This window comes from Neoarius graeffei, chromosome 13 (assembly GCF_027579695.1).
Source record: "Neoarius graeffei isolate fNeoGra1 chromosome 13, fNeoGra1.pri, whole genome shotgun sequence".
NCBI lineage: Eukaryota > Metazoa > Chordata > Actinopteri > Siluriformes > Ariidae > Neoarius > Neoarius graeffei.
Genome location: NC_083581.1, coordinates 17,486,405 through 17,508,921, shown reverse-complemented (window position 1 = coordinate 17,508,921; position 22,517 = coordinate 17,486,405).

The window sequence follows — 22,517 nt, the reverse complement described above, 5'->3', positions numbered from 1 at the left end:
TCCCAAACTTGGTACATGGCAACTGGGGACTAAGCTGCACAAGAAACATACCCGGTTTTTAGAATTTCTTAAGCGTTTGGCCGTGGCAGCCAATCAAATTTGGCTGGCAGATGCAAGACAGGAAGTGTGCTCATTTCTCGGCGAACCTTTGGCGTATCTTAACGAAACTTGGTGGCTTTATGCAACACCCCTCCCCAAAGGGCAGCAAAAAATTTGGAGCAAATTGGCTGCTAGGGGGCGCTATAACTAGGAAAAATGTCTTTTGGCTCATATCTCATGATGCGTTTTGCCTAGAAACAAAATTCCACTATGTCAGGAATCCTTGGCTCAAGCCGAATCCACCGCACCCTATGACGTCATATTCTGCCTTGAGGATTTTCCACCATTTTGAATTTTGTTAAAATCAATGAAATTCTATGGCAATGCATAGAACCGTCTGACTAGAGGTTTTTAAACTTGGCACACTGATTCTAGGCTGCCTCAAGGATCTTGTCACCAAATTTCAACTCAGCACCTCAAACTCTCTATCGCCACCAACAGGTCAAAATTGCAGGTACATTTCTGCTTGTTACTTTTGAACCATACGTCTGATCATCAAATTCTTAGTGTGGCTGGAATGCTTGGGTCAAAAGGAATCCAATGGGCCCTGTCTCCTCATATTCCACCCAGTAGATTTTCCGCCATTTTGAATTATGTGAAAATCAATTAAAATGCTTCTCCTCCCTCAATTTTTGGAAAATTTCTCCCAAACGTGGTACATGGCAACTGGGGCCTAAGCTGCACAAGAAATATGCCCGGTTTTTAGAATTTCTTAAGCGTTTGGCCGTGGCAGCCAATCAAATTTGGCTGGCATATGCAAAACAGGAAGTTTGCTCATTTCTCAGCCACCCTTTGGCGTATCTTAACGAAACTGGGTGGCTTTATGCAGCACCCCTCCCCAAAGGGCAGCAAAAAAATTGGAACAAATTGGCTGCTAGGGGGCGCTATAACTAGGAAAAATGTCTTTAGGCTCATATCTCATGATGCGTTTTGGCTAGAAACAAAATTCCACTATGTCAGGAATCCTTGGCTCAAGACGAACTCATCGCACCCTATGACGTCATATTCTGCCTTGAGGATTTTCCGCCATTTTGAATTTTGTTAAAATCAATGAAATTCAATGGCAACGCATAGAACCGTCTGACTAGAGGTTTTTAAACTTGGCATACTGATTCTAGGCTGCCTCAAGGATCTTGTCACCAAATTTCAACTCAGCACCTCAAAAACTCTAGCGCCACCAACAGGTCAAAGTCGCAGGTACATTTCTGCTTGTTACTTTTGAAACATTCGTCTGATCATCAAAATCTTAGTATCTCTAGAATGCTTGGGTCACAAGGAATCCAACGCGCCCTGTCTCGTCATATTCTACCCAGTAGATTTTCCGGCATTTTGAATTATGTGAAAATCAATTAAAATGCTTCTCCTCCCTCAGTTTTTGACCAATTTCTCCCAAACTTGGTAGATAGCAACTCGGGAGGAGCCTACACAAGTATCTTACACGGATTTTTGAATTTCATAAACGTTTGGCCGTGGCAACCAATCAAATTTGGCTGAGCATATGCGAACCAGGAAGTGTGCTCATATCTCGGCCGCCCTTTGGCGTATCTAAATGAAACTTGGTGGCATTGTGCAAGACCTCTCCAAAAAGGGCCCCAACAAATTTGGAACACATTGGCGGCAAGGGGGCGCTATAACAAGGAAAAATGTCTTTTTGCTCATATCTCATGATGCGTTTTGGGTAGAAACAAAATTCCACTATCGCTGGAATCCTTGGGTCAAGCCGAATCCATCACAACCTATGAGGTCATATTCAGACTTGAGGATTTTCCGCCATTTTGAATTTCGTGAAAATCAATTAAAATGCTTCTCCTACCTCAATTTTTGACCAATTTCTCCCAAACTTGGTACATCGCAACTTTGCACTAGGCTGCACAAGGGCATTACATGGCGCAAATGCCTTCTACTGGCCTGACATCTCGTCTCATATGCTGCTTGGCCCCCACATTGCTGCTTGCAGCTATATTTATTATTATTATTATTATTATACATTATTTTATATATATATATATATATATATATATATATATATATATATATATATAGTTATTATGCCTTGGCGTTGTGTTGCCGGCTTTTGCTCCAAAACCCACAAGGATGGGGTAAGTTTATTCAGGTTTCCCAGAGATCCCGAGCTGCATGCGAAGTGGGTGAAGCAAGTCAGGCGCACTTGTGACAAGTGGGAGCCCTCACCAACATCCGTCCTGTGCTCTGAACACTTCGATTTGGATTGTTTTGACACCCTTCCCAGCTTAAAAGAATCTCTTGGGTGTTCAGTTCAGCACAAACGTGTGTTGCTACCATCAGCAGTGCCTACAGTCAGGGCCGTAACTACCATTGAGGACACCGAGGTCATGTCCTCGGCATTTCTTTCCCACGGTATTTTTTTTTTCACTCAGAAATGTGAAATTAATATATGATGAAAATCATTCTGACTTTGATCAGTGGAAAATTCTAAATTCAGCTTGCATCCCCCTGTTCTCATTTGTTTGTCTAAAAATAAAGTCCACATAATCATTTTTAAACGAAGCTGAAATATCCGACATTGGAAACATTTCATATTAGGCAGCCTCGCGATAGTCAGCTAAGCACCACGGGATATACAAGAGTTGAGAAGTGTTCTCATCAAGGTCCGACTCCGCAGCCAGTCAGTTTGTCAATTAGTCGTGGAATCTGAAAATTGACATAAGATGAAGAAGTCTACTTCACTGAAACAAACCAAACTCAGCTTTGGAAAGTCAACAAGTGAGAGAAAAAGAAAGAGGGAAGAAGGTGAGTTAATTTTGCCAGTCCGGAATGCTTATGATCATTAACAGTGCAATTTTAATTAGCATTTCAAGCAACAACAGTCGAAGCCACTTAGCTAGATAGGATTTTCGTTTTCCAGGCGGCACAAACTCTTTTATTCTGTCTCTCTCGATTTGATTTGGTGCGTTTCAGATCAGTAAAGGCTGGGCAATCGTGACCTGTTGTTTATGAAGTTATTGGGTACTGACAAGACTTGAGCTATTTTGATAACTTACCAGACTATAGGCTAACGTGAACCCAAGACACTATTGTTTTGATCATTGGTTTTATTTTCGAACGGAAATGAAAATGGGTAGCAAACTTATTATGTTCACATTTTATTTACAACATGATGTACCATCTCTGACTGCTTTCTGTCAATCATGAACAGCCCAGCCGCGTTCACAGCTCCTCCTCCGATCACCAGCTGGAGATGAGCCTCCTCTCGGGAAGTCTTGTCCCGCCCCTCTTATTGACTCCCATCTCCAGTGAGGCTCAGTCTCCGAATGTAGCGTTTTATTCGGTTTTGTCCAATAACCATCTAGTATTTTGCTATTGAAAAGGGCATATATTTTTTAAAAAGCAATTGAAGTCCATTCAGGCTCGGCTAGATTGCGTTGTCACTCACTCACTCACTCACTCACTCATTCTTACTCACTCATACTAACTCACTCACACTCACTCACTCACTCACTCTAACTCACTCACTCACTCACACTCTCTCACTCTCACTCACTCACTCTCTCACTCACTCACTCATTCTCACTCACTCACTCACTCACTCTCTCTCTCACTCTCACTCACTCACTCATTCTCACTCACTCACTCACTCACTCACACTCCATCACTCACTCAAACTCTCTCTCTCTCTCTCTCTCTCTCTCTCTCTCTCACTCACTCACTCACACACGCACACACACACACACACACACACACACAAAATACTTTTGTGATCGTGCAGTTCTGAAATTGTTAAAATAAACATGTTCACCTACATGGTCATCTTGTTGGGCTTGTGATTTTGACTCGTTTCCAAAATGTATGAAAAGTCACCATATTAGGACTTTTTTTTGGCAAATAAGATGTATCGCAATGTTTGACCTCGGTATTTGAAAAATCCTGGTTACGGCCCTGCCTACAGTATTCCGGAGGGGGTCTACTAGTAGCTATGCCGGATCCAGCAGTCGCCTGGGACAAGGCGACTCCTCCAAAGACAGTCCTCCTGTCAGAACATGTGTTGTGAAACGACATAAGGTAAAGGTACGTAGAGCTATAGAGTGCTCCGAGATGATGCTAAAAATAGTAACCATGCGGTCTGCGTGGCCATCCTGGAAGTGACTCGCTCCAGAGCGCTCATAGAGTACACATCATAGAGTACACATTCATGATAATCATAAATGTAATCATAAAGTCGGCGTGATATCAGTCATGTATTTGCTTGTGAAAGCTTGCGGCTTTCATGTAACTGCCGCCTAGCAACGAGAGGCAAAGGGTAAAGAGGGTAGGCTATCATAGATTCTATTCGGAAGAGATCAACACATGATTGCTTAAAAATTAGGTATTTTAACAATTTGCATCTGTTTTGTGATTATCGTGACACTTGTGTGTTATATAGAACTGTATGTCTTATCAGCACATCGAGGATCTTCCACCGGAGGCTTTAGCAAGTACTCGTAGCAACACTACACTTTACCCTTTGCCATGTGTTGTTAGGGAATGGTAGCAAGTACCCCGATGACCGACTTCAAGAATATGTAGAAAAAATTTAGAAATTATACTTTCCAAAAGTCATTTGAGCTTAGTGTATTGCATTTCCATTTATATTGTAGGTTCTTGCTGATGTTTTTGCGGAGTATGACGCAGCTGCTGAATCAGAAGCTGCAGAGTTTGTATGTACTAGTTGTGAACATTCACATCATTATCAATCTCATTTATTTAAAATCAGATAAAATCATGCCATCATGATCACTGCTTAAAGTACCAGTATTTGGTTGTTCTTTTGTTCAGAACTGTGATGCCAGCTGCCAAGTAGACCGACGTTTTCATGCGCCATTTCCATTGAGTAGAACAGCCAGTGAACCGCAGCGTGTTCTTCTACTGACGTCACAGCATGGCCGCGAGCCACGGACCCAGTTTTCTTGCGCTGTGCAATTAAAAGTTGGATATTCGCGTAACAACAGCTTCTTTTCACTAATTATAACAGAAATCTAACGTTTGCCATGTTGTATAGTTTATTTAAGAAATTGCATAGAGTCATTTTCGTGTCATCAGCCCTTTAAGTGTAGTTTCTTCTCATAATTTGAATACTAGTCTTTCATTGTTAGAGCTGATTAATATCTTACCGTGATCAGTGAGTGCTCGGGGAGGTTCATTTCCACCTGCGCTTTGCGCAGCTCATTTCTCCGAAGCCAGCTGTACGCAAACGCAGTGTTGACTGCTCGGCAAACTCCAAACGCTCGGACTGTACTGGCCCTCTGTTGCGCAAGTGAGTTGGTTATGGCCAGGTTCAAATTGTGCCCAAAACAACTTAATCACGGCCATTTCAATTGCCTGATGGCTGCGACAATATTCGCCCCGTTGTCCGTTGTTATGCAGGCGATCTTTTTCTCCTCTATTTTCCATTCGGCAAGTGTCTCGCGCAATGCGTCTTCTAAATTGTCCGCTGAATGTGTCTCTGGCATGAAACACGTCTGTAGGCATTTGGACTGCCCACTCTCGGTCCACATAATGTACGGTAACTGACATGTAGGGCATCATGTTGCAGCTGGACCACATATCCGTTGTCAAGGCCAAATATTCCACATCACCTAGTGCTTTTTTCTTTACATGCCAAAGCCTCGGATGAGTATCTAATAATTTTAATAATAATAATAATAATAATAATAATAATAATAATAAAATATTTAATAATGTGGTATTAAAATCCCCCCCCCCCACGATATGATCGTCCATCACGATGCTTGCACTGTAAACATCATCGATGCCAATTAAGGGGACATCGCACAGGCCTTATATATATATATATATAAAATAAAAACATTACTTCAAGTTAAAGTCTGCTGGCCTTGTGGAATTGGTATTAACCACTATTTCATCATGCTTTTGCCAACATTAAGCGACCCATCATTGGACCTCTTCCGAGTGGTCAACCATTTCCACAAGCTTCAGAATAACAGGTTGGCACATTAGCTGTTAGTTGCCATCTTCTCTCCCTGTGGGTGTTAGAAGGGCAGGTGAAGGTGGCAGTGAGGATTATGGGGGCCCATTTTAGCAAGCCCACTGTGGCCTATAAAGAGGAATTAATGGCCTGAGGTGGAGTGGGAGGTCTCCCATGCAGGCAAGGCCATGAAACGCAATGACTTTTATAGCACACTGACCTGCAGCTTTTAGTCCTCTGTATCCCCTCTCTTCTTAACAGGACTTTCTTGAAGAAGTACAGTTAATGTACCACTGTTAATGAAGCCTCCATGCTTCACTTAGTTGCAGGATGTGGAGACAGCTCCCACATAAGAGGACCCTCCTTTCCCTATAAAACATGGTTATTAGTGTTCTGTAACTAGGAAACCAAAAAAAAAAAAGACAAAAATATCATGGAATTTGTGCCCAGACCAGTCTCAGCCTCAGGCACTCTATAAGCTTATTTTTTTCCCCTTAAAATTTATTTTTATTTATTTTTTTTTTAAATGTTTACTTGAGAATCTTGAATGTTACAATCTGTTGGCTTTTCCCAATTTGTTGCATTGAAGAGAAATCTTTGAACACCATGACACAGTGACATACAGTACTATTCTCTGGACTTAAAAGTTCACAGCATCTAATATTCATTTCAGACTGCAGTTTGAACCGGTTAGTGAGTCAACAAACTTATTGTATATCTTCACCTACAAGCTACAGTAAAATGTCTGTGCAGGGTTGTCTGCAATGTCATGCTTGAAACTGGTACAGGCTGGTGTGATTGCTACTTGTTTTGGCTAGCTAAATCTTTGAGATTTACCATATCTTCGCTTGCACATCTGCTTTCTGTTTCCATAAGGTTATCCTGGCCAGTGATGTTTCCATCACTCATTTATGTTACCTTGTTCTACATGGATAACTTAGCTTAGTCAATCACATCATCCAATCATATTGCTACAACACATTCCTGAATGTGGATATACACTCACTGGCCAGTTTATTAGGAACACCCACACTCTTGCTGTTTTATGCAGTTATCTAATCAGCCAATCCCTTGACAGCAGCACAATGCATAAAATCATGCAGATACAAATCAAGAGCTTCAGTTGATGTTCACTTCAAACATCAGAATAGGAACAATTGTGATCTCTGTTACTTTTACTGTGACATGGGTGTTGGTGCCAGATGGACTGGTTTGAGTATTTCAGAAACTGATGATCTCCTGGGGTTTTCACACACAACAGTCTTGAGAGTTTTCACAGAACGGTGCGGAAAACAAAAAAAAACATTGAATGAGTGACAGTTCTGTGGGTGGAAACACCTTGTTGATAAGAAATGTCAGTGGGAAATGGCCAGAATGGTTCGAGCTGCCAGGAAGGATATAGTAACTAATAGCAACTTTTTATAACCATGGTGAGCAGGAAAGCATCTCAGCATGCAACAGCAGAAGACCACATTGGGTTCCACTCCTGCCAGCCAAGAATAGGAATCTTAGAATCAAGAACAAGTTCCTATTAAAGTGGACAATGAGTGTGTACTCATGTTTGTCCTACAATAAACTGAAAAACATCTCTGAGCAGCTGTGTTTGTGTCAGTGACTGTTGCTCCCAGATCCATAAAAAGCTCTTAGGCGGCAGAGGTCTACATTCCTAGATTATACTTTGTCAATTCAACCTATTTCGGTATAGACAGATCAAAACCTATCAGTCAGTCAAAAGGCTTCTTCCTGCAAAAGCAGCGAGCTCTTGTTGACAATTAGTCGACAAGAACCGCTAGCTAGATGTCTGGATTATGCAAATATATAATTTGATATATTTGAAGTTACTCAGTAACACTTTAGTAAGGTATATGAAGAATGACGTTTGAGTATTCATACCTCACTTGTGAAGCTTGGGAATATAAGACAATGAAGAAGAGACTAAAACAGTGTGAACTCTAGGAAAGCCAACAGGAAGTATCAAACTCTCATTATCAGACCAAATGCTGACTCTATTTTCTTAATTCTGACCTTCATTTGAATGCTTAGTCTTCTAATTCTGGAGTGATAAAATTAGATGGATGAGATATTTCTGTCTGCTCATACTCTACACACACATCTCATGCACCAGGGAATGTTAATGACCTTAGGCTTTTAAGCTCTTGGCCTAATTCCCCAAAAATGCTACACAAGCCTGGGGATTTAATTAACTTAGATGTGCTTCACCCCAAAACTGGTAACTTCACTCATAAGGGTCTGCAAGCTAACAGCTCTTCAGTAGCTCTTATCTTTGTTTGCCACATTAGCATTAACAAGTGTTGATGTCAAATGGAAGGCACTGACCCTTTAAAGCATTAATGCCTAAATGACAGAAATGAGATAGAAATGGAATAAATGATTGTCAAAACTAGCAAGAAAGCTAATTTACTGAAAAGGTTTGATGCAACATATTTAATTTCTTTCAAAACAATTCTCTAGCTTTTTTTCTCAAGCTCTCTTTTTCAGTATCTCACAGTGGAGATGTGAGTCATGACTATGTACAGTGGTGCTTGAAAGTTTGTGAACCCTTTAGAATTTTCTATATTTCTGCATAAATATGACCTAAAACATCAGATTTTCACACAAGTCCTAAAAGTAGATAAAGAGAACCCAGTTAAACAAATGAGACAAAAATATTATACTTGGCCATTTATTTACTGAGGAAAATGATCCAATATTACATATCTGTGAGTGGCAAAAGTATGTGAACCTTTGCTTTCAGTATCTGGTGTGACCCCCTTGTGCAATAATAACTGCAACTAAACGTTTCCGCTAACCGTTGATCAGTTCTACACACTGACTTGGAGGAATTTTAGCCCATTCCTCTGTACAGAACAGCTTCAACTCCGGGATGTTGGTGGGTGTCCTCACATGAACTGCTCGCTTCAGGTCCTTCCACAACATTTCGATTAGATTAAGGTCAGGACTTTGACTTGGCCATTCCAAAACATTAACTTTATTCTTCTTTAACCATTCTTTGGTAGAATGACTTGTGTGCTTAGGGTCGTTATCTTGCTGCATGACCCACCTTCTCATGACATTAGGTTCACGGACAGATATCCTGACATTTTTCCTTTAGAATTTGCTGGTATAATTCAGAATTCATTTTTCCATCAATGATGGGCAAGCTGTCCTTGCCCAGAGGCAGCAAAACAGGCCCAAACCATGATACTACCACCACCATGTTTTACAGATGGGATCAGGTTCTTATGCTCGAATGCAGTGTTTTCCTTTCTCCAAACATAATGCAATTTAAATGAATGAATTTAAAACAAAAAGTTCTATTTTGGTCTCCTCCATCTACAGAACATTTTTCCAATAGCCTTCTGGCTTGTCCACATGATCTTTAGCAAACTGCAGATGAGCAGCAATGTTCTTTTTGGAGAGCAGTGGCTTTCTCCTTGCAATCCTGCCATGCACACCATTGTTGTTCAGTGTTCTCCTGATCGTGGACTCATGAATATTAACATTAGCCAATGTGAGAGAGGCCTTCAGTTGCTTAGAAGTTACCCTGGGGTCCTTTGTGACCTCGCTGACTATTACGTACACGCCTCACTCTTGGAGTGATCTTTGTCGATTGACCACTCCTGGGGAGGGTAACAATGATCTTGAATTTCCTCCATTTGTACACAATCTGTCTGACTGTGGATTGGTGGAGTCCAAACTCTTTAGAGATGGTTTTGTAACCTTTTTCAGCTTGACGAGCATCAACAACGCTTTTTCTGAGGTCCTCAGAAATCTCCTTTGTTCATGCCATGATACATTTCCACAAACATGTGTTGTGAAGATCAGACTTTGATAGATCCCTGTTCTTTAAATAAAACAGGGTGCCCACTCACACCTGATTGTCATCCCATTGATTGAAAACACCTGACTCTAATTTCACCTTCAAATTAACTGCTAATCCTAGAGGTTCACATACTTTTGCCACTCACAGATATGTAATATTGGATCATTTTTCTCAATAAATAAATGACCAAGTATAATATTTTTGTCTCATTTGTTTCGCTGGGTTCTCTTTATCTACTTTCAGGACTTGTGTGAAAATCTGATGATGTTTTAGGTCATATTTATGCAGAAATAGAAAATTCTAAAGGGTTCACAAACTTTCAAGCACCACTGTATCTAAAATCAAAGAACTTTAGGTTAGGCACATAATACGCAGCTGCCGTGTTGGATCATAAAATCTGAGCAAAGGCTTCTACATACATGCATAGAGTATACTTTACTTGTCTTTCCTGTCTCTGTAATAACACACATTATAACACCTTTTCTTGCACAGTAACACTTTCCTGATATAATCTTTATGTAAGTGATGCTTTTCCACTACACAGTGTATCAAGTTTTAGTAAATCAAACTGAGTGAAATGAGCTATGCCATAACTACCTTAGAATTTGAGTACCTTCTTGCCCAAGCATCATATAAATCAACCTGTGATGTGTGAATGGAGCTGGAGATACTGGACACAGAATTGTCCTCATTAAAGGTGCCCTTCCACCAAAAACGTTTAATACTGGCTCTTTTTGAAATACCATAGTTCACTCCGAGTTGCATATGCATGCTGCATGTGAAAATGTAATTCTACTCCCATTCCCCGTATTAGCTTATGAAAGAAAATAGTCGGAAAAACGAGCGGATCAGAAAAAGCCATACGAAGTTATGGCACTTCAAAAATTAGTATTCATGGTCTTGCCCACCTTGGCTTGCAACCACCCACGGGAAGAAAGCACGAGGAGAGAGATGTAATTCGCCCCGAGGCTCAGCGCGGTGCTCCGCATCAGTTTCGTTTCTAACGGCAGCTCCAGCCCAACTTTGCACGCTCGTAACTCGGCCAGGGGAGGTCCCAGCCTCCCCAGACTTGGCAGCTAGCGACCTCTGCCCCCTCCCGAAGGAACCAGCGCTGCCAGGGCAGGCTAGCTCCGCACCATGGGACGTAATTCGGTGCTCTGCATCAGTTTCGTTTCTAACGGCGGCTCCAGCCCGACTTTGCACGCTCGTAACTCGGCCAGGGGAGGTTCCAGCCTCCCCAGACTTGGCAGCCAGCGACCTCTGCCCCCTCCCGAAGGAACCAGCAGTGCCAGGGCAGGCTAGCTCCCAGCCAGGGGACGTTATTCCCCCCCACACCCCCCCGAGGCGAGCTCCGCTCCGTGCCTCGTGCCTTGATGAGAGCCGCTGCCGCAGGGAGTATTCAAATGAATGAATGACTCCCTCCCAGTCTCTCTCACTCACTCACTCACTCACTCTCACACACACACAAGCGTTCTGGTTGGGGAGAGAGCTCCCTTCCTCTGCACTCCCTCTCCTCTTATAGGGCGCGGTCACTGGGGAAGACACACAAACACATGTTAATTCCCGTCAGGTGCAGTGATTCTGCCACTTACCTTCCCTGACTCCGCCCTCCATTCACAGGCCGATGCTCGGCCATGCCCCCGCTGCCACATCTACATTGTTATTGGTCAAAACATCGATATCGAGACCATCAAAATGGTTTTTACAAAGACACCCACATCCGCTTGTTCTGACCCACTGGAGGTAGCATCACAGTGCTGTTAGCCAATCAGAGGTAACACGTTTACGTGTCATGAATATTAATGAGTAAGAGCTGAAATCCTATCGTTCTCCCGCCACCCACTCCTCCACCAAACTAGAACAGCCTGAAACAGGAGAACCACAGCATTTTTTTTCACTAAAACTGGCTCACAGGGCATTCATTCATACTAGAGACCACCGCACAATTAATGAAAAAAATGATGCAAGGGGACCTTTAAAATTTCTGCTTGGAATCAATTTTCTCTTAAGTAGTAATGTAGTGGACATATGCCAAAGCATTTTATTCCAAATATACAGTTCCTCATGGTTTTTATCCATAGTGTGTGTGTTTTGCAAGATATTTAACTTTCCCAAAATACATTTAAAATCCACCATCTTCAAAATACCCCAAATTGTAAATGGCTTCCTATTCACAATGTCTGCTTATTGTATCACATCTACCAAGTGCCAAGTGTTTTGGTCACTCGACAAAGAAAAATGAGAAAATCGTTTTGCCAGTTTTAAGAAGTATTTTGCCCTTTTTTTTGCCATCACAGTTATGGAACAGCCTTCCAAGTTGTGTTCGGGAATCAGACACAGTCTCAGCATTTAAGTCTAGCCTGAAAACGTACCTGTTTAGTCAAGCCTTTTGTTAATGGTGTTTATGAGGTAAAGGAGTAGATCTGGAGGGTCCTCAGACATAGTGTTTTGGTAAACTGGGATGTATGGATGCTGTCAGTCCCCCACTCGCTTGCTTACTCGAGTTTGTTGATGGTGTAGTGGCTGGCTGCTTCATGTCCTGGGGCTCCCTGCCTGTGTTACCTTCTGGCTCTCCCCTTTTAGTTATGCTGTCATAATTAGTTTTGACGGAGTCCCTGCTTGTACTCAGCACAAAATGTATACTGTTCCTACTTATTCAGGTGACATTGGGCATACCTAACAACCTGTTTTCTCCCCCCAAAAAATCTGTCCCTCTGAGTTACATGTTGTGGCAGCGGGGGCGTGGTCAAGCGCCGGTCTGTGACAAGAGGGCGGAGTCAGGGAAGGTAAGTGTCAGAATCACTTCACCTGAGAGCAATTAACCTGTTTGTGTGTCTTCCCAGTGACCGCGCCCTATATGAGGAGGGAGAGTGAGAGCGGAGGTAGCTCATCCCTGAACCAGACACCGGTTGTGTGTGTGTGTCTGTGTGAATGAGTGAATTATTGTTTAAGCTGAAAAGTATAGCAATAAACGCTATTTTGGAATCTGATCCCTGTCCTGCCGTCCTCTGTGCTCCACCCACACATAGGGAGTCCTACAGTGGTGCCGAAACCTGGGAAAAGTGGAGCACCAACCCAGCAGCCCCATGAAATCCTCCCCGTTCGCCGACCTGGTCCACGCCCTCGCCACGGCTCAGCAAAGCCAGCACCAGGCACTCGTCACACTCCGAAAGGAACAAGAACGGCGCTTCGAAGCCCTGGTGCTGGCCCAGCAGGAAGATCGCAAGGCGTTCCGGCATCTCCTCGCGTCGGCGGGGCCCACCAGCGCTCCGGCTGCGGGCCCGTCTCCCCTCACTGTCACCAAGATGGGCCCGCAGGATGACCCTGAGGCGTTCCTCACGTTGTTTGAACAGGTCGCCGATGCCTCGGGGTGGCCAATGGAGCAGCGCGCGGCGCGCCTCCTCCCCCTGCTCATGGGAGAGGCACAGCTGGCCGCGCTACAGCTCCCCGCCGACCGCCGGCTGGCCTACGCGGACCTCCGCCGGGCCGTCCTCCAGCGCGTGGGGCGCACACAGGAACAACAGCGCCAGCGCTTCCGCGCGCTGCAATTAGAGGAAGTCGGCCGGCCGTTCGCGTTCAGCCAGCAGCTCCGGGACGCCTGCTGGCGGTGGCTGAGGGCCGACGATCGCGACGCCGAGGGAATCATCGACCAGGTGGTACTGGAACAGTTCATCGCCCGCTTACCAGCAGGAACCGCGGAGTGGGTCCAGTGCCACCACCCGGCGTCGCTGGATCAGGCAGTCGAGCTGGCAGAGGATCATCTGGCGGCTGTCCCGGCGGCAGGACAGCAGATGACATCTTCTCTTCTCTCCTCTTCTCTCTCTCTCTCTCTCCCTCCTCCTGTGTCCTGTCCTCGCCCCATTCCCCCACCGCGGAGGCGGGGGCCGGCACCACCCCAGCCGGCCCGCCGCACCCGTGGTGCCCTCCCGTTTCTCCCTTCTGTGTCTGTCTCTCCCCCACCTCAGGTGAGTGAGCCCCAGATCACCGGTGCAGAGGGAAAGCCCAGGCCGGTTTGCTGGCGCTGCAGGGAACCGGGCCACCTTCAACAGCAGTGCACAGCAATGGAAGTGGGCGCGGTGGTTCGGATCCCCGACGCGCCAGAGGCCGCCCTCGATCGGGCTGGAGCGTATCGCATACCGGTGAGTATCCAAGGGGCTACATATCAGGCGTTGGTGGATTCTGGTTGTAATCAGACCTCAATTCGCCAAAGCCTGGTTCAAAACGAGGCATTGGGGGGAGCACAAGGGGTGAAGGTTTTGTGTGTGCACGGGGATGTTCACCGCTACCCTTTGGTGTCGGTCCACATTATTTTCAGAGGGGAAAAATTTATAGTGAAGGCGGCAGTTAATCCTTGCCTTACCCACTCTTTAATTTTGGGGACGGATTGGCCGGGATTTTGGGGGTTAATGACGCGCCTAGTAGAGAGTGGGTCCTGCCAGTTGACAGGGGGAGGTCCCAGTGTCACTTTGGCGGGAGCAGCTGTCACAGAGCCGTCTACGTCATCTCCGCGTCAGAGTGAGGAGCCGCCGGCTCCTCCTCTCTCTATTGGGGAATCCCTCGCAGATTTCCCATTAGAGCAGTCGCGAGACGAGACTCTGCGGCATGCGTTTGACCAAGTGAGAGTAATCAATGGTCAAACGCTCCCGCCGAATGCCACCCTGTCCTTCCCCTACTTCGCGATTTTGAAGGATAGATTATACCGAGTGACGCAGGACACTCAAACTAAAGAACGAGTCACGCAGCTTTTGATTCCAAAGAGCCGCCGGGAATTGGTCAGCACGAGGGTACCGCTTTATATTAGTTCTGGTGGACTATGCAACACGATACCCGGAAGCAGTGCCTCTGCGCAATATCTCAGCACGCAGTATTGCAGAGGCACTCTTCCGCGTCATCTCCCGAGTTGGAATCCCGAAAGAGATTCTGACTGACCAAGGCACTACGTTTATGTCACGAACACTGCGCGAACTGTATGGGTTATTGGGGATTAAGCCGATCCGCACCAGCGTATATCACCCACAAACGGACAGTTTAGTGGAACGGTTCAACCGCACCCTCAAAAATATTATTAAGGAATTCGTAAGTGAGGACACACGTAATTGGGATAAGTGGCTCGAACCCTTGCTGTTCTCAGTGCGAGAGGTCCCCCAACCCTCCATGGGGTTCTCCCCGTTCTAATTATTATATGGGCGTAAGCCGCGCGGCATCCTGGACGTGCTGCGGGAAAATTGGGAGGAGGGACCTTCACAAAGTAAGAATGAAATTCAGTACGTTATGGACCTGCGCGCAAAACTCCACACGCTCACCCACCTAACTCAGGAGAATTTGCGGCAGGCCCAAGAACGGCAAGCCCGCCTGTACAACAAGGGTACGCACCTTAGAGAGTTCACACCGGGAGATAAAGTACTCGTACTGCTGCCCACGTCGAGCTCCAAATTGATCGCCAAGTGGCAAGGGCCCTTTGAGGTCACACGGCGAGTCGGGGACGTCGACTACGAGGTGAGGCGAACAGACAGGGGTGGGGCGCTACAGATCTACCACCTCAATCTGCTGAAACTCTGGAACGAGGAGGTCCCCGTGGTGTTGGTGTCGGTAGTTCCGGAGAAGGCGGAGCTGGGGCCGGAGGTTCAAAAAGGGACATTGGCATCACGTACCTCTCCGGTCCCCTGTGGAGACCACCTCTCCCCGACCCAACTCACGGAGGTCGCCCAGTTGCAGGCCGAGTTTTCGGATGTGTTCTCGCCCCTGCCCGGTCGCACTAACCTCATCGAACACCACATAGAGACGCCCCCGGGGGTGGTAGTGCGTAGCCGCCCTTACAGGCTACCCGAACACAAAAAAAAAGGTGGTTCGGGAAGAACTTCAGGCCATGCTCGAAATGGGCATCGTTGAGGAGTCCCACAGTGACTGGAGCAGCCCGGTGGTCTTGGTTCCCAAGGCCAACGGCTCGGTCCGGTTCTGTGTGGACTATAGAAAAGTCAACGCGGTGTCTAAATTCGATGCGAACCCAATGCCTCGTATTGATGAGCTGCTCGATCGACTAGGCACGGCTCACTTTTACTCGACACTGGATTTGACGAAGGGATATTGGCAGATCCCCTTGACTCCATTATCCCGGGAAAAAACGGCCTTTTCCACACCGTTCGGCTTACACCAGTTCGTCACACTTCCGTTTGGGCTGTTTGGGGCGCCCGCTACATTTCAGCGGCTGATGGACAGGGTCCTCCGGCCCCACGCCACCTATGCGGCCGCGTATTTAGATGATATTATCATTTATAGTAATGACTGGCAGCGGCACCTGCAACACCTGAGGGCCGTCCTTAGGTCGCTGAGGCAGGCGGGCCTCACTGCCAACCCAAAGAAGTGTGCGATTGGGCGGGTGGAAGTACGGTATCTGGGCTTCCACTTGGGCAACGGGCAGGTGCGTCCCCAAATTAATAAGACAGCAGCGATTGCGGCCTGCCCGAGGCCCAAGACCAAAAAGGGGGTGAGACAGTTCCTGGGGCTGGCTGGCTACTATCGTAGGTTTATACCTAATTATTCGGATGTCACCAGCCCGCTGACTGACCTCACTAAAAAGGAGGCGCCAGATCCGGTCCAGTGGACGGAGCAGTGTCAGCGGGCTTTCTCTGAGGTAAAGGCTGCACTGTGTGGGGGGCCACTTTTACACTCCCCTGACTTCTCTCTCCCTTTTATGTTACAGACGGATGCATCGGACAGAGGGCTGGGGGCCGTTTTGTCCCAGCAGGTGGAGGGGGAGGACCGCCCGGTCCTTTACATCAGTCGGAAGCTGTCAGAGCGTGAGGGGCGCTACAGCACGATTGAGAAGGAGTGCCTGGCGATCAAGTGGGCAGTCCTTGCCCTCCGTTACTACCTGCTGGGGTGCCCTTTCACCCTCTGTTCTGACCACGCGCCCCTCCAGTGGCTCCACCGCATGAAGGATGCCAACACGCGGATCACCCGTTGGTATCTGGCACTCCAACCCTTCAACTTCAAGGTGGTCCACAGGCCGGGGGTGCAGATGGTCGTGGCGGACTTCCTCTCCCGTCAAGGGGGGGGGGGAGTCGGCTGCAGGCCGGACAGGCGCCCGGCCTGAGTTGGGCGGTGGGGGTATGTGGCAGTGGGGGCGTGGTCAAGCGCCGGTCTGTGACAGGAGGGCGGAGTCAGGGAAGGTAAGTGGCAGAATCACTTCACCTGAGAGCAATTAACCTGTTTGTGTGTCTTCCCAGTGACCGCGCCCTATATGAGGAGGGAGAGTGAGAGCAGAGGTAGCTCATCCCTGAACCAGCCGCCGGTTGTGTGTGTGTGTCTGTGTGAATGAGTGAATTATTGTTTAAGCTGAAAAGTATAGCAATAAATGCTATTTTGGAACCTGATCCCTGTCCTGCCGTCCTCTGTGCTCCACCCACACATAGGGAGTCCTACACATGTCAATCCTGAGATTGAGATGCTGACCTCTTTTGCTCCTCGGACCTGCCTGATCCATCCTGATGCCCTATGCCTGGTTGGAGTCTCATCACATTGCTCCTGTGGAGGATGGCCCCATATGGACAGTTGAAAGTCACATTTGGAAGTTTGCTCTGGACACTTACAGTAATACATTTAATGTCTGAGGACTACAATTGACTTGCTAACTTTAGGACTGCATTTGTCATGAACAGTTTTGCACTCAAGTTTCCATCAATGAACAGTTTATAACTTCAACAAAACTGACTTCATGTTAAAACTGTTAATGTTATAGTCATGTTGTCTGTTGTTGCCCAAATGAGGATCGGTTCCCTTTTGAGTCTGGTTCCTCTCGAGGTTTCTCCCTCTTGTCGTCTGAGGGAGTTTTTCCTTGCCACCATCGCCACAGGCTTGCTCATTGGGGATAGATTAGGGATAAAATTAGCTCATGTTTTAAGTCATTCAAATTCTGTAAAGCTGCTTTGCAACAATGTTTATTGTTAAAAGCGCTATACAAATAAACTTGACTAGTCACTACCTGACAGTTTCCAGATAAACTCCTTTTTTATACACTATATGGCCAAAGGTATGTGGACACCTAATCATCACACCCATATGCACCGACACCCACATACACCCATATGTGCCACAAAGGTGGAGGCACAAGATTGTATAGAATATCTTTCTGCAGTGTAACATTACAACTTCCATTCACTGAAACTATGAAGCCCAAATCTATTCCAGCATGAACATGTCCCTACCATGCGCATAAAATCTTTCATTTTCAATATTCTTACATAATAAATATTATCAACTAAGTAACGTGTGTGTGGTGTGGTGGCACAGTGGTGCAGTGGTTATCACTGTCAGCTCACTGCAACAAGGTTCTGGATTTGAACTTTGTGACTGACTGTGGCCCTTCTGTGTGGAGTTTACATGTTATCCCCGTGCCTGTGTGGGTTTCCTCTGGGTGCTTTGGTTTCCTCCCACTGTCCAAAGACATGCAGATTAGGTTAACTGGCTACTCTACAGTTGTGAATGTGAGTGTAAATAGTTGTCTGTCTCTGTGTTAGCCCTGCTATTGAGGTATTTCACTCACGTGACCAAGTCATGTGACACTGCCATTTTGGACGGCATGGCTCGAATCAGTTTGAATGCGAGGAAGGCGACAAACGAAAAACATAAAAGAAAAAGGAGCGAGATGCAGAAAACACCTTCACTATCCAGCGACGTAGGGCATTTACAGGGCGAGCAGAGGGAGAGGTATTTGCAAAAATTGAGGTTAGCAGGCTTGGAGAACGACGTTTACCTGCTTCCACCAGGATTGTTCACTGACAGCTAAGATTTGTTCACATTTTCATTTACTTTCGGTCCTCAGGATAAACAAAATGTTATTAAATGTCATTGAAATAACTTCTTAGTCTGTTGAGACATGGCCCGTTATAAGTTTTTCCTTTACTGTATTTACTAGTTTACTGAGCGCGCTCCGGGGTGGGCTGGCTGGCTGGCTAGCGCTCCGGGGCCGGCTGGCTGGCTGGCGAGCGCTCCGGAGCCGGCTGGCTGGCTGGCGAGCGCTCCGGAGCCGGCTGGCTGGCTGGCTAGCGCTCCGGAGCCGGCTGGCTGGCTGGCTAGCGCTCCGGAGCCGGCTGGCTGGCTGGCTAGCGCTCCGGAGCCGGCTGGCTGGCTGGCTGGCTAGCTAGCTAGCGCTCCGGGGCCGGCTGGATGGCTAGCTAGCGCTCCGGAGCCGGCTGGATGGCTAGCGCTCCGGAGCCGGCTGGCTGGCTGGCTAGCTAGCTAGCGCTCCGGGGCCGGCTGGCTGGCTGGCTGGCTAGCTAGCTAGCGCTCCGGGGCCGGCTGGCTGGCTAGCTAGCTAGTGCTCCGGGGCCGGCTGGCTGGCTAGCTAGCTAGCGCTCCGGGGCCGGCTGGCTCAGTAAACTAGTAAATCCAGTAAAGGAAAAACTTGAGACTGAAAGGTTTTAACAGTCATCCAAATGACTGAACGTAAACATTGCTACAGTAACATACCAGCTACTGTTGTTGACATTAGCTAGCTTGCCGTCCAAAATGGTGGACACCGGGGCGTCACGTGACCCTGTGACGTCAGGTGAAATACCTCAATAGATAGTTTTCACTGACGTCACGGCATTCCGGGGAACGCCCTCCAGCCGCCATATTGTGGGGCAAACAAAGGACCATTGCCATTACCGGCTACGTTATCTCGGACGAATTTATAAAGTTATATAGTCAGTTTTCTAAAATAAAGATCAATGTCGGCAAAATCAAGCAAACGGAAGTATATGGATACATTGGACGACATCTCACGACAACAGTATGCAGCCAAACTGGCCTTGATTGGGGGAATTGACTCCTACGAAGTGGACAAAGATGCATTTTCAAGTGATTATGCAGGGCTGCCGTCCATATCGTACCCTGATATTGTGAACTATTTCGTGAATAGTAAAAGTGCCTACACACTTGACGACCTCAAAGCATACAAGTCGCTGGAGTCATACAATTATTTTTTCTGTGGCTGGGTCCGTGAAGTCCACCATATAAAAACAAGTGACAGTCATGTCCTAATTACAGCCAAGGTATGTAAACATTGGAATTTTAGAGCTCTCAACACTGCATATAAATATATATGTGTGTGTATAATATCAAGTTGATTTAAGACTATTATGAATACTGTGCAATATTACTTTGCATCGGAAAGCTGTGCACATTTGCGCAGCTTTCCGATTCACTGTTTTTTTTCTCATCCTTATACTTCCTGTTTCATGGACTGTAACAGATTTGCTTATTTAGTAATTTTAATACAGAATTTACTTTGAAATTATAATCAGACACTCCAACGCCCCCCCCCAAAAAAAATCGGATCTGCGCGATTCAGCCGTGAAAAAGGCGGCATCTGCCAAAAGGCGCGCTGTTTGCATTCCTGCATACAGAATAGACCTAAAATGTTTTTCAAAAATGACCCTTGCGTGAGTGAAGTGACAAGTGTCAAATAGAAACGTGACAAACGAGCGATATTAAGTGTACATTACAATGTAAACGTACACTCAGCGGTTCCAGTTAGGCATTCTACAGAGATTGTTTACACAATGTTTTGGTTTCCAAAAACAAACTTAAACACAATTAATTTGTTTAAATAAACAACTTACCACTTATAAAATGATCGGAGCAGACTTTGCTGTGTTTGGAAGGCTGATAATCCTTGCGGTTGATTCTCGCAAGCCATAGATTTCTCCTTTGTATGCTGAGTTTCTTTGTTTGCTCGCCTTCGTGCTCCCATACAGTGGGAATTCCATAAAAGCTCCGCTTGACATCATCATCTGACCTATTACGACAGCCGTGAATGCAACAGGTGTGCACCATTGCTAGCTTTAAATAGCCTGCTTGGGTTCTTTTGAAGACTTTGTACTCGTGTGTTACAATGTGTGCTCAGTGACCCATACGGTAAGCTTGGCCCGCAAGATGGCCACCACTAGGGAATCCCCGACTCTGTGACGTCATGTGAAAACTATCTATAGATTGGTGATTTGCCCAAAGTGAACCCTGCCTCTTGTTCAAAGTCAGTTGGGTTTGGCTCCAGCTTCCCCCATGACCCTGATGGATACGTAGTATAGGTAATGGATGAATGGAAGTAAAATGGTGAAAGAAAGATCCTGGATAGAGGATTCAGCCTTTTGAATTCTACTTTATATAGCAGCGACCAACCTTAATAATTTTAATACAGAATTTACTTTGAAATTATAATCAGACACTCCAACGCCCCCCCCCAAAAAAAAAAATCGGATCTGCGCGATTCAGCCATGAAAAAGGCGGCATAGCCTATGTAGCCTATGTTTCAAATCCCTCCTGAGTCCTTCCTCTGATCCTCTTTGCAGTTGCCAAATTTCACCAGTTGCCATCCTGCAATATACTGTAAACTCCTAACTCCTTCACCTCTGGGGCTCTACACACACATTAAAGGAACAGTCCACCGTACTTCCATAATGAAATATGCTCTTATCTGAATTGAGACGAGCTGCTCCGTACCTCTCCGAGCTTTGCGCGACCTCCCAGTCAGTCAGACACGCTGTCACTCCTGTTAGCAATGTAGCTAGGCTCAGCATGGCCAATGGTATTTTTTGGGGCTGTAGTTAGATGTGACCAAACTCTTCAGCGTTTTTCCTGTTTACATAGGTTTATATGACCAGTGACATGAAACAAGTTCAGTTACACAAATTGAAATGTAGCGATTTTCTATGCTATGGAAAGTCCGCACTATAATGACAGGTGTACTAACACCTTCTGCGCGCTTCGACAGCGCATTGATACGGAGCTCAGTATCAATGTGCTGTCGAAGCGCGCAGAAGGTGTTAGTACGCCTGTCATTATAGTGCGGACTTTCCATAGCATAGAAAATCGCTACGTTTCAATTTGTGTAACTGAACTTGTTTCATGTCACTGGTCATATGAACCTATGTAAACAGGAAAAACGTGGAAGAGTTTGGTCGCATCTAACTACAGCCTCAAAAATACCATTGGCCATGCTGAGCCTAGCTACATTGCTAACAGGAGTGACAGCGCGTCTGACTGACTGGGAGGTCGCACAAAGCTCGGAGAGGTACGGAGCAGCTCGTCTCAATTCAGATAAGAGCATATTTCATTATGGAAGTACGGTGGACTGTTCCTTTAAAGCAACGGCTCACCTGTTTATTATAGAATTACTGCCTAGTGAAGGCCTTTCTAGGAAGCCCTAGATTAGCTAGGCCAAAGTGCTGACATCTTGCCCGTCATGCATGGACACACCTGAAATATGGAGGTCCTCATGCTTCAGCACTTTTAAGAAGAGCAAAAAAGCGAGGTGGGACAATAACAGGAGTTCTGTCAATATGGCATGAAGAGTGAGAGTGTGTGTGTGTGTGTGTGTGTGTGTGTGTGTGTGTGCGCGCGCATGCATGTGAGACAGAGAGAGAGAGACAAAGCTTGTAAAACTGATTTTTTGACTTTCTAAACTGTTCTTTTTTTTAAGGTTCAAATTCAAACCATGAATGTTAAAGTATTTGTAATCCAACATTAGTATTCTTGAGTAGAAGGTCTGTGTCTGTTCCTTGAGAACTTTAGTTTATGCAGGAACTATTCACAGGCAGAAAATAGAAAGATTCATCAGCAGCAGTATTGGTGTTTTAGATTGAAAAGTATCTCAGTGAAGCAGTGATTGGAATG